This window comes from Jaculus jaculus, unplaced genomic scaffold (genome assembly GCF_020740685.1).
Source record: "Jaculus jaculus isolate mJacJac1 unplaced genomic scaffold, mJacJac1.mat.Y.cur mat_scaffold_34_1_3701052_arrow_ctg1, whole genome shotgun sequence".
In the NCBI taxonomy this organism is placed as follows: domain Eukaryota; kingdom Metazoa; phylum Chordata; class Mammalia; order Rodentia; family Dipodidae; genus Jaculus; species Jaculus jaculus.
This window is the reverse complement of record NW_025423490.1, coordinates 465,378-479,373: the sequence shown is the minus strand read 5'-3', so window position 1 is coordinate 479,373 and position 13,996 is coordinate 465,378. Positions and strand designations below refer to the sequence as shown.

General features: G+C 38.4%; 1 non-coding gene across 1 annotated transcript; it reads right to left on the bottom strand.

The window, feature by feature from the left end:
- Positions 1-5,889: 5,889 nt before the first annotated feature.
- On the bottom strand, positions 5,890-5,995 carry LOC123457288. Its single transcript, XR_006634964.1, has one exon. It is a non-coding gene; the product is annotated as a U6 spliceosomal RNA (small nuclear RNA).
- Between the last annotated feature and the right edge of the window lie 8,001 nt (positions 5,996-13,996).

Genomic DNA, 13,996 nt, shown 5'->3' with positions numbered 1-13,996 from the left:
GCTGGCTGTAGGGATATGTGGCAGAGAGGCCTGCTCACCTCATAGAAGACAGGAGACAGAGACAACAACAGGGCAAGATAGTCCCAAGTCAGCTTCTAGTGTCTATGACCTCCAGGAAGTCTCTACTTCCCACAGCTCCACCAGCTGGAGACTGAGACTTCATCGTAAACACAGGAGGCTATGAGAGACATTTTACATTCAAACCACTGCAGCATTATAACTATTAACACAGGCAAATACACCATATATATATATATATATATATATATATATATATATATGTCAGTTAATGAATATTTATTAATTAATCTTTATTTTTGTTTTTGTTTTGTTTGAGAAAGGGCCATGCTAGATCAGATAGTCCTAGAACTTATAGCAATTCTCCTGTCTCTTTTTCCTGAGTGAAGCAATCAACAGTGTATGTCACCATCCCCAGAAGTGAACATTAAAAACCATGAATTGGGCTAGAGAGATGGCTTAGAGGTTAAGGTACTTGCCTAGGAAGTCTAAGGACACCAAATGGAGGCTTAATTCCCCAGGACCCACATAAGCCAGATGCACAAGGTGACACATGCTTATGGGGCTCCTTTGCAGTGGCTGCAGGCCCTGGTGCATACATTCTCTCTCTATCTGCCTCTTTCTCTCACTGTTTCTCTGTCACTCTCAAGTAAATAAAAATAAACAAGAAAGAAATATGTGTACCACCATGTCAGGCTTTTTCCCCTTCTATGATGTAGGTCTTATGTAGGGGATAGACAGGCTCTATATTTGTTTATTTATTTATTTATTTTGGTTTTTTGAGGTAGGGTCTTATTCTATCCACAGGCTAACCCAGAATTCACTTTGTAGTCTAAGGGTGGCCTCAAAATTATGCTAAATCCCCTCTTTTGCCTCCTTTTCTCTCTCACTCTCCCTTTCTCCCTCTTTCTTTTGCTCTCTCCCTTTCTCTCTATCTATATCTCTCTCTTCCTCTCTCTCCCTCTCTCTCGCATTTCCTTCCTTTCTCTCTCTCTTGGTTCCTCCCTCTCTCTTCCTTTCTCCCTTCTTTTCCCTGTCTTTCTCTCTCAGCCCCCTCTCTCTGTGGTGATGTACATCTTTTATCCCTCCACTCAAGAGGCAGAGGTAAGAGGATGACCATGAGATCATGGCCACCCTGAGAGTACATAGTATATTCCAGGTCAGCTTAGGCTAGGAGGAAACCCTACATCAAAAGACAAAAAAAAAAATAGTTGTTGGGTGAAAAGAGTTCTGGAGTATAAAATTATTAATGGGTCCTCATCTACATGATGTGACAGTTACCAGAGACCAGGCTGTAAATAACTGAGGACTGCAGGCTTTACGGTGTGCTCAAGAGGAAAGCCTAATACTCTCTCACACACACCACACACATGCAGACACAAAATCAATGGGAATGCTTCTCATGAAAAAAGAATTAGAGACTAATTCACAAGGATTTTCTCTGCACAGAATGTCATACAGAAAGAAAGATACATGAAGACAACATGAAGAAAATTCCTTAGGTGAGGAAAAAGAAAAAGACAGAGAACATCTTTGGAACTTCCACTGTGGTAAATTTTCAGATGTGAGAGGCATTGTTATCATCATCATCATCATCATTTGGTCTTTCAATGTAAGGTCTTGTTCTCACCCAGGCTGACCTGGAATTCATTATGTAGTCTCAGAGTGGCCTCAAACACGTGGCAATCCTCCTACCTCTGCCTTTCAAATGCTGGGATTAAAGGCATGCACCACTACACCTGGCAAGATTTTCTTTTAAATAGATATCAATTTAAATTTCAAGGTTTTTAAAAATTATTTTATCTGTCTTACTTTATTTAAGACAGAGAAGCAAGAGACAGCGAGAGAATGGGTACCCCAGGAAAATATGCCTCTGAAAAGTAACTCCTGATGCATGTGCCACCACATGCATGTGGCTTACATAGTTCCTAGGGAATCTAACCTTTGGTTTTTTCAGGCAAGTGTCTTAATCACTAAGCTATCTCTCCAGCCTGTGAGATATGTTTAAAAGGACCCAAGAAGCTGCCTTTAATCCAAAACTTGGGAGGCAGAAGTAGGAGCATCACTGTGAGTTCCAGTCCAGCCTGGGACTACATTGTGAATTCCTGGACAGCTTGGGCTAGAATGAGACCCTAACTTAAAAAATAAAAATAAAAAAATAATAAATCTAGGTGTGGTGGTGCATGCCTTTAATCCCAGCACTAAAGAGGCAAAGGTAGGAGGATCACCATGATTCAAGGCCACCCTGAGACTATAAAGTGATGTCTAGGTCAGCCTGGACCAGAGTGAGGCCCTACCTCAAAGAACAAAAGCAAAACAGAACAAAAGGAAAATTCTCCCAAGTAAAACAATGATAGTCTTATTATTTAAAAACTTGTCACAAATTGATCTCTGATCTTTGAAGGTATAGAACAATAGTATGGTAATGGATTTCTAATTAAGAAAGAGTAAACAGCATCTTAACCACCAATGACGTATGTCAGCCTTGTTCTAACAGGTTTTTAAAAAGGAATTTTGCAGAACTTTATTAACAGTGAAATGTATGTAAATGGTCTGACTGCAAACTAGCAAGTTAGACTTCTCAAGTTATATGGACACTGGCAGAAAACAAGGTTCTCAGGTCAGGATGATATGTTCATAATATTAGTAGTTTCAGTATCAGTGTGTGTTCCTCCAAGACCCAAAGTCCACAAGAGTATACAAAGATGACTTGATGATGTGCTTTCAAATAAATTATTTTTTAGAGAGAGAGAGAGAGAGAATTGCCATGCCAGGGTCTCAGTCACTGAAATTGAAATCCAAAGGCTTACATGGGATCTAGAGAGTTGAACATGGGACCTTAGTGTTCGCAGGAAAGTGCCTTAACCACTAAGCAATCTCTCTAACACTCAAATGAATCTTGTTCCAACATGGAAAACCCTGAACTTAGAGAACTAGTATACTTTTTTTCATGGAAATATGGAGAAATGATTTTACCCCTGGAAAAGGACATCATCCATATCATTATTGTACAATCAGGTGACATGCCCTTTGTTGCTCCACAGTGGATTGTGGCCTCTGTCTGATTACCCATTACTACAAAAACAAATTTCCATAGTCAGTGATAAAACTACTACAAAGTTATTAACATGAAAGTCTAAACATTGCCAATCAAAACTGGCCCTAACATTGAAATCAATGTGTGGGCAGGGCTTAATTACTTCGGAAAAGTCAAGAGGAGAAGACAGGCATAGTGGCATATGCCTTTCATCCCAGCCCTTCAGATGGAGACATAAGAGGATCACAGTGAGTTCAAGGACATCCTAAGACTACATAGTGAGCTCCAGGTCATACTTTGCTAGAGTGAGTCCCTACCTTGAAAATTTTATATATATATTTTATTTTTAAAAGATATATATATATATATATACATATATATATATATGTATGTATGTATATATGTATATGTATATATATATATATATTTTTAAATAAAAAAGCAGGAGGATGTAACCTTGACTTTTAAAGGAAATTTGCCTGTGTGTGTGTGTGTGTGTGTGTGTGTGTGTGTGTGTGTTCAGATGCACAGACAATCTCAAAGAACCTAGAGCAGAAACAGTCTGGGTTTATGTAGGCTAAAATATTTAGATTTCAATCCCACATATCTCTTTAAAAATTTTTAATTCTTATTTTTAATATTTATTAACATTTTCCATGGTTATAATGGAAATACCCTCCCTCCCCCCCATACTTTCCCTTTGAAATTCCATTCTCCATCATATTACCTCCCAATCTCAACCATCGTACTTACATATATACAGTACCAACCTATTAAGTACCCTCCTCCCTTCCTTTCTCTTCCCTTTATATCTCCTTTTTAACTTACTGGCCTCTGCTACTAAGTATTTTCCTTCTCATGCAGAAGCCCAGTCATCTGTAGCTAGGATCCACATATGAGGGAGAACATGTGGCGCTTGGCTTTCTGGGCCTGGGTTACCTCACTTAGTATAATCCTTTCCAGATCCATCCATTTTTCTGAAAATTTCATAACTTCATTTTTCTTTACCGCTGAGTACAACTCCATTGTATAAACATGCCACATCTTCATTATCCACTCATCAGTTGAGGGACATCTAGTCTGGTTCCATTTCCCAGCTATTATAAATTGAGCAGCAATAAACATGGTTGAGCACATACTTCTAAGGAAATGAGATGAGTCCTTAGGATATATGCCTAGGAGTGCTATAGCTGGGTCATATGGTAGATCAATCTTTAGCTGTTTTAGGAAACTCCACACTGATTTCCACAATGGCTGGACCAGATTGCATTCCTACCAGCAGTGTAGAAGGGTTCCTCTTTTTCCATATCCCTGCCAACATTTATGATCATTTGTTCTCATGATGGTGGCCAATATGACAGGAGTGAGATGGAATCTTAATTTAGTTTTAATCTGCATTTCCCTGATGACTAGTGATGTAGAACATTTTTTTAGATGCTTATATGCCATTTATATTTCTTCCTTTGAGAATGCTCTATTTAGCTCTAAACCCCATTTTTTTATTGGCTTGTTTGATTCCTTATTATTTAACATTTTGAGTTCTTTGTATATCCTAGATATTAATCCTCTATCAGATATATAGCTGGCAAAGAATTTTTTTCCCATTCTGTAGGTTGCCTCTTTGCTTTTTTCACTGTGTCCTTTGTAGTGCAAAATCTTTGTAATTTCATGAGGTCCCAGTGATTAATCTGTAGTTTTATTGCCTGAGCAATTGGGGTTGTATTCAGAAAGTCTTTGCCAAGACCAATATGTTGAAGGGTTTCCCCTACTTTTTCCTCTAGCAGTTTCAGAGTTTTAATCTGATGTTAAGGGCTTTAATCCATATAGACTTATTTCTTGTGCATGGCAAGAGAGAAGAATCTATTTTCATCCTTCTGCAGATATATATATATACAGTTTTCCCAACACCATTTGCTGAAGAGGCTGTCTTTTCTCCAATGAGTATTTTTGACATTTGTATCGAATATCGGGTGGCTATAGCTACCTGGACTTACATCTGGGTCCTCTATTCTGTTCTACTGATCTACATGTCTGTTTTTGTGCCAGTACCTTGCTGTTTTTGTTACTATGGCTCTGTAGTATAGGTTAAAATCAGGTATGGTGATACCACCAGCCTTATTTTTGTTGCTCAGTATTAGTTTAGATATTGGAGGTTTTTTGTGATTCCAAATGAATTTTTGGATTGTTTTTTCTGTTTCCATGAAGAATGCCTTTGGAATTTTGATAGGGATTGCATTAAATGTGTAGATTTCTTTTGGTAAGATTGTCATTTTTACAATATTGATTCTTCCAATCCAGGAACAAGGGACATTTCTTCACTTTCTAGTGTCTTCTGCAATTTCTCACTTGAGTGTTTTAAAGTTCTCATTGTAGAGATTCTTTACTTTCTTGGTTAGGTTTATTCCAAGGTACTTTATTTTTTTGGATGCAATTGTGAATGGGAGTGATTCTCTGATTTCATCCTCTGTGTGTTTGTTGTTAGCATATATGAAGGCTACTGATTTCTGTGTATTTATTTTGTATCCTGCTACATGGCTGTAGGTTTTTATCAGCGCTAACAGTTTGCTAGTAGAGTCTTTAGGGTCTTTATGTATAGAATCATGTCATCTGCAAATAATGATAACTTGATCTCTTCCTTTCCAATTTATATCACTTTTATGTGTGTCTCTTGCCTTATTGCTTTGGCTAAGACTTCCAAAACTATGTTAAATAAAAGTGGGGACTTATCTTGTTCCTGCTTTTAGTGGAAAAGCTTCCAGTTTTCCCCCATTTAGTAATATGTTGGCTGTAGGCTTGTTATAAATAGCTTTTATTATATTGAGATATGTTCCTTCAAAAATATGGAACACTTCACGAATTTGCATGTCATCCTTGCACAGGTGCCAAGCTAATCTTCTCTGCATTTTCCAATTTTAGTACTTGTGCTGCTGAAGTGAGCACCCATATATCTCTCAAAAGAAAAAAAATTGAAACTGTATTCATTCTTGATTTTTTTATTATTTATTTGAGAGAGAGAGAGATAGAGAGACAGAAAGAAAGAAAGAAGCACACCGAGAGACAAAGAAAAAGAGAAAATGGGTGTACTAGGGTATCCTGCCATTTTACACAAACTGCAGCTGTATATGCCACTTTGTACAACTGGCTTTTTGTGGATACTGAGGAATTGGTCCCAGTTCATTAGGCTTTGAAAATAAGTGCTTTAAACTGCTGAGCTTTATCTCCACCCTATGTCTTCTTTTTTTTTTTTGTTGTTGTTAACTGAATCTTATTGCATCCCAGGTTGGCCTACAAGTAGTGCTCCTCCAGCTTCTGCTGTCTTGGTAGCTTGGATTACGAATATGCCCTGCCACCCCACGTCTGTACCAAATATTTGCAGCATCTGCCTTGTCCACATACTCCCTCCTTCTTGTGTTCCACAAGGGAAAAGGGGAAATGACTTTCACGGGGACTTCAGAGGTGGCTTAGTGGCTAAAGCACTTGTCTGAAAAGCCTAATAACCCAGGTTTGATTCCCCAGAACCCACATAAGGCCAGGTGCAAAGTGACACATGAATCTTGAATTCATTTGCAGGGGATAGAAACCCTGGGATTCCCACAATTATTCTCTCTCTCCTTGAAAATAAATAAAAATTTTAAAAAGACTCACAATTCTTCCTCTAATAAATGGTTTAGAAAGAGACATTCTATGTTTTTATTGTAATAAACCCATTGAAAAGAGTATTTGACCCATGTGTGGTGATGCACACCTGTAATCCCATCACTAGGATGTTGAGGCAGGATGATCTCTATGATTTCAAGATCAGATGGACTATAATGCAAGATTAAGGCCAGCCTGGGCTACACAGTGAATAATTCCTCTCTCTCCATCTCTCTCCCTCTCTCCCCCCTCTCCATATATATAAACACACACACACACACACACACACACACACACACACACTGGGTGTGGTTGCGCTCATCTTTAATCTCACTTAGGAGGCAGAGGATGGAGCATCACAGTAAGTTCAACACCATCCTGGCACTACAGAGTGAGTGCCAGGTCATCCTCTGCTACAGTGAGACCCAATCTCAAAAACAAACCACAGGGCTGGAGAGATGGCTTAGCAGATAAGGCACTTGTCTATAAAGCCTAAGAACTCAGGCTTGATTTCCCAGTACCCACATAGGCCAGATGCATTTGGAGTTTGACTGCAGTAGCTATGTGCCTTAGTGCACCCAATCTCTCTCTGTCTCTCTTCTGCCCTCTTGTCTTTCTCTCTCAAATAAATAAATAAAGTAATACATGAAAAACAAAAAATAGGTCCAGGTGTGCTGGCACATGCCTTTCATGCCAGCACTCAGGAGGAAAATTAGGAAGATCACTATGAGAGGACATGGGACATTGTATATGAGTGTTGAAGCTCCTTTTATTCCACAGGACCATAATCCTAATGAGGGTGTAGACACTGAGGAGATTCTGAAATTTTAAAGGGAATAATTTCAGCAACTTTAACTGATTTGTCAGTATCAATATTCCTTTTGCCTTGTAACCACAGAGAAAAGTGCTGAAGTCTGGGCAGAAAGAATTAAGAAGTTCAGGGCAGAGATGTGTATTCTGTTTCATGGTGCCCCTCACATATGTTCTTGAGACCCAAGTATAATATATAATTCCAATAATAAAAATAGACCAGGACCAAACAGTACATAACACAAGTAAGAACCCAAATAAATAAAACACCTCATCATTAATTCACACATCACTGTAATAACCTTAAATGTTAATGGTCTTAACTCACCCAACAAATAACAAAGGCTTTCTGGATGGATTAAAATACTGGACCCTTCTATCTGCTGTCTTATAGAAATCCACCACCCCACCAAAGATTGACAACTTCTCAGGGTGAAATGTTGGAAACTGATATTCCAAGCAAAGTGAAAGAAATAAAAATAAATATATAAAATATTACAAGATGGCCTCTTCTTACTCATTGAGGGAATGATCCATCATGAGCAATCACAATCATTAATATGTATGGCCCAAACACAGCATCACCACAGTTTGTAAAATAAAATCATCTTCATCATCTTAATGGAATATGGTTTCCATTGTACCATGAAGGCTAGGAATAAACAGTAAGTGAACACCCCAAAGCCCTCATTTCCAAAAGGAGCTGGCTACTCCTCCAATTGGAACTCCAATAGGGAAGATTCCAGCACACAATGTGGACCTAGAACAGAAGACATGGCCTCCTGGGCTGCCTCTTCCTCAGACATCAGTGCTGATCAGGGATGTCAAGGAGATCTACTATGTGTGTGGAATGTGTCCTCAATAGTCATGAGTGAAAAGGCTTTGCCCCACGTTCATGGAACTATTAAGTGTTGGCAGAAATTTCTTAGAGATGAATTGTAAGGTCTTAAGATCACTGGGCATGTGTCCTCCAGACACTTCAAGATCCCAGTTTCTGTGTGCATCTTTCATTTGCCACCATGCATGAAGTTACAGACTATGTTGGATTTCAACATGGTAGTGTTGGTTAACCGGCTAACACAGGAAACATGATTTGCAACTTTCACTGTCACTTAGAAAGATTTGGAATCATCTGATAGACAGAGTTCTGAGGACTTTTGAGGGAGTTTCCAGAGCATTTCACTGATGACTAATGAACCACCCTAAATGTGTGTAGCACCATCCCAGGGACTGAGGCCACTAACTAAACAAAGAAGGGAAAAGGGAGAAAGGCAGCTAAACACCAGGATCATCTCTCTCTGATTCCATAGTGTAGAAGTGATGTGACCAGCCAACTCATACTCATGTCACTCTTGTCCCTACTATGATAGATAGTAGTCCTTCAAACTGTGAGCTCAAGTAAATCCTTCCTTCCCTACCAAAAGAAAAAAAAATTCATAGAGGAGGATTGAGTATACGTGCATGCACTACTCACTTGTCATTGTCATTGATGATGAAAATGGCTCAAATTTTATGAAATGTACATGGATGTTGGTGCAGCATTCTTACAAGAGAGAGATGAGACAGCATGGTACTGGCATAAAAACAGGAGTATAGACCAATGGAATAGACCTGAGGACCCAGACGTTGGGTTGATATTCGACAAAGGCCCGAACAATATAGGCTGGAAAAAAGACAGCCTCTTCAATAAATGGTGCTGGACAAACTGGATAACCATATGCAGGAAACTGAAACTTGATCTATGCATTTCACCTTGCACTACACTCAAATTCAAATGAACCAAAGACCTCAACATAAGACCATAAACTTGAATATTACTGGAAGAAAATTTAGGAAGTATTTTCTATGATATAGGAATGGTAAAAGACTTCCGAATAAAGCCCTAGTAGCTCCCAATCTTAAACAATCACTCAACCGATGGGATCACATGAAGCTGAAGAGTTTCTTTACAGAGAAGCATACAATAAGCAAATAGATCAACCAATAGATTAACCACAGAATGGGAGAAAATATTTGCGGGTTATCCAACTGATAGAGGCATAATCTCTAGAATCTACAAAGAACTCAAAAATCTAAATAGTGAGAAGCCAAACACCCCACTCACAAAATGGGGCAGAGCTGAACAGACAATTCACAGGGGAAGAAATACAAATGGCAAACACACAGTGAAGAAAATGTTCATCATCCCTAATCATCAGAGAAACATAAATTAAAACAACTATGAGATTCCACCTTACCCCAATAAGGTTAGCAAACATCAAAAAATCAAATGAAAATCAATGTTGGCGGGATGTGGAGAAGTAGGAACACTCATCTGCTGTTGATGGGAATGTAGGATGGTACAACAACTTTCGAAAGCAATATAGAGACTCTTGAAAAAAGCAGACTATAGAGATACCAACAGACCCAGTTATTCCCTTACTGCGCATCTACCTAAAACCTTCAAACCACAGGCCAGAGAGATTTGCTCAACCATGTTTATAGTGGCTCAATTCGTAATAGCTAAAAGCTGGAATCAACCCAGATGTCCATTACTATAAGAATGGATAACTAAGATGTAGTATATCTACAAAATGGAATTCTATACAGTAGTAAAAAAAAAAAATGACACAATGAAACTCGAGGAAAAGTGGTTGAACCTGGAACAGATCATTCTCAGTGAACTTACCCAATCACAGAAAAAATATCGCCACATAATCTCACTCATCTACAGTACCTAACCTGAATCTACCCAAGATACCTTACATATCCGGCAAGCATCTCATGGATGGAGAGGGAGGGGAAAGTACCGAAGGGGTGGGAAATACAAATCTAGACCCAAACAGCAATGGTACCATAAAATTCTACATCCTAAAAAGCAGATCATATGGCTTAACCTTCACCAGGCCCTTACAAGGAACACCTGAACCACAAGACACCAGAGAGGGTAGGATAAAAGCTAACCTTAATCTTCTACATCTTCTTTCACTCCCTCTCCTTCTCTCTCTCTCTCTCTTCTCTCTAACTCTTGTATATTAGTTACCTTTTTCCTCATTTTCTTAGTAGGCACTGACCTGTAACTCCCAGTACCAGCATGGGGCCATCATCCACAATGAGCTTTTGATCAGAGAGACCTACAACGTTTCCTAAAAGACAGACATATGTCTGTCAGAGTACTTGATGACCCACCAAGGGTTATTGGTAAGACCTACTGCTGAAGACACCATATGCAGTTGACACATAAAATGGAACGGCATGGCTGGAAGCTAGAAGAGAGTCAGTCTCCAGACAGTCAGTGTGTCTAGTGCCAGAAGGTGCTTCATGGGCAACTGGGGGAAATTGACCAAGATCTGTCCAAGCAACTCATGGTCTAACCTACTTAGCAGCAAACAACCTGTTGTGATGACACAAGTGCAATAGTGGCACACAGACATGGTGGGGAACCAACTGCTCCTGATTTAGCTAACTGATCCCCTCAGTGGTACTAGACCCATAGCTGGAGCTGGGAAACAAGTCAGAACCATATCCAACCATTAGCCCACTCTCCAATATCAAGCTACCATCAATCATGGTCTACAAGAGGGCCTACAACTATTAAATTCTCTATAAATAAAGTAAGGATCATTTCATTTGTCCTGGTGCTAACTTACTCTCCATTGGAGAATCTGCTTCTTTTTTTCAGATAGATGTAGATCCAAAGGAGAGAGCCACCCCATCATACCTAAAAAGTGCCCTGGCTGAAACTAAGAAAAATTGGCAAAACAAGCAAGGGTGCTGCTTTCCTGTTGAACCAGATACCAGCACAAGGAGGAAGGAGACCAACACAGAGAAAAATCAACTCCTACCAAATCAGAGAGCCAGAGCCTCAGAGGCCCCCAACACCTCATCACTGATGCAGACCAAAAATGAACCCAACATGGCTCAGGGAAATTTTGCCGATGATGGGGTGGAAAGATTGTCAGAGACACATGTTGGGTCATGATATGCAGAGACATTTGTCTTACCCATAACTATGGGCTAACTCCACAATGCACGACCCATATACCTCAACAAGGAGGGGTCAAAGGAGAGGGGGTATGTCACGGATGAACCTAATAATGGTACCAAACTGACTGTATTTTCTGAATAAAAAAAAATTAATAAAAAGTTTAAAATTAAAAAAATTAATAAAAGGAAGGATACTGCCATTTGTTCCTCCAGGAAACTCATCTCTCAATAAAAGGGAGACATTGCCTTAGGATGAAAGGATGGAAAACAGTATTTCAAGCAAATGGGCCTAGGAAACAAGCAGGGGTTGCTATTCTAATATCTGACAGGATAGACTTCAATCCAAAATTAGTGAGGAAAGATAAAGAAGTTCATTTTCTACTGATTAAAGAAACACTCCAGCAGGAGGACATTACAATCCTTTGTATTTGTGCACGTAACATGGGGGCTTCCAGTTTCATCAAACACACTATTAGACTTACAGTCACAGATAACATCAAACACAATTGTAGTGGGAGACTTCAATACCAAACTCTCAGGCCATCCCATCAAAAAATAAAATCAGAGAGAAAATCTGGGTTAAATGATGGCATGACACAAATGGACCTAACTGATATCTACAGAACATTCCATCCAAATGGTGCAAATTATACATTTTCTCAGCAGCACATGGAACAAATAAACCATATGTTAGGACACAAAGCAAGTCTCCACAAATATAGGAAAATAGACATAATCCCTTTTATTCTATGTGACCACAATGGGATTAAACTACAAATTAAAAGAAAAGCTTCAGAGCATACTGAAATTCATGGAGAATAAACAGTACACTATTGAATGATCAATGGGTCATTGAAGAGATCAAAAAGTCAATCAATAAATACACAGAATGAAATGATGATGATAATATAAAATAGTAATATCTTTGGGACACAAAGAAGGCAGTAATAAGAGGGAATATATATATATAAAACGGCATATGCCACCATGCCCAGATCCATCGTGTTTTTTTTTTGTTGTTGTTGTTCATTTTTATTTATTTATTTGAGAGTGACAGATAGAAAGAGAGATAGAGAGAGAATAGGCATGCCAGGGTCTCCAGCCACTGGAAAAGAACTCCAGATGCGTGTGCTCCCTTGTGCATCTGGTGAATGTGTGTCCTGAGGAATGTAGCCTTGATTCAGGGTTCTTAGGCTTTATAGTCAAGTGCTTAAATGCTAAACCATCTCTCCAGCCCCTAACAGGGAAATTTAAAACTCTAAGTGCTTAGATTAAGAAATTAGAGAGACCACATGTAAACAATTTAATGCTCTACCTCCAGGCCTTGGAAAAAGAAGAGCAAGGCAAAACAAAAATCAGTAGATGAGAACAAATCATAAAGATTAGGGCAGAAACTAATGAAATAGAAACAAACAAACAAACAAAAATAATCCATGAAACACATTCTTTGAAAGGATAAACAAGATTGATAAATCCTTAGATAATTTGACCAGAAGAGACAAAAGAATAATAAAATGAGAGATACAAAAGGCAACATTATAACAGATACCAAAGAAATTAAGACAATTATAAGGACATATTTTAATAATATATATACTAAATTTGAAAATCTGAAAGAAATGGATGATTTCCTTGATTCCTATGACCTGCAAAAATTAAATGAAGATGAGATAGACCATTTAAATAGACCTATAACAAGTACATAGATCCAAGAATTTATAAAATGTCTCCCAAATAAAGAAAGCCCTGGCCCAGATGGATTCACTGATGAATTTTACCAGCCCTTCATGGAAGAACTAACACCAATGCTTCTGATACTTTTCCATAAAATAGGAAAGGAAGGCATTCTACCTAACTCCTTCTATGAAGCCAGCATCACCCTTATACCAAAACCAGCCAAAGACAGAACAAAAATAAATAAATAAATAAAAATTACAAACCAATCTCCCTCATGAACATTAATGCAAAAATTCTGAACAAAATATTGCCAAACAGAAAACATGAATATATCAACAAGATTTATTCATCTTACCCAAGTTGGCTTTATCCCAGGAATGTAGGGATGGTTCAACATACACACACCAATAAATGAAATACATCATATAAATGGTCTGAAGGACAAAAATCACATGATCATCTCAATAGATGTAGAAAAGGCATTCAACAAAATCCAACAACCCTGCAGAAACTGGGAATAGAAGGAATATATCTCAACATAATAAAAGTGATTCATGACAAACCTATAGCCAACATAATACTAAATGGTGAAAAACTTGAAACTTTGCCACTAAATTCAGGAAGAAAACAAGGGTGTCCAATATCCCCACTTTTACTTAATATAGTACTGGAAGTCTTAACTATAGCAATAAGGCAAGAGACACTCATAAAAGAGATACAAATTGGAAAGAAAGAGATCAAATTATCACGATTTGCTGATGATATGATTCTATACATAAAAGACCCAAAAAATCTACCAGGAAACTGTTAGATCCGATAAACACTTTTAGCAGTGTACTAAGATACAAAATA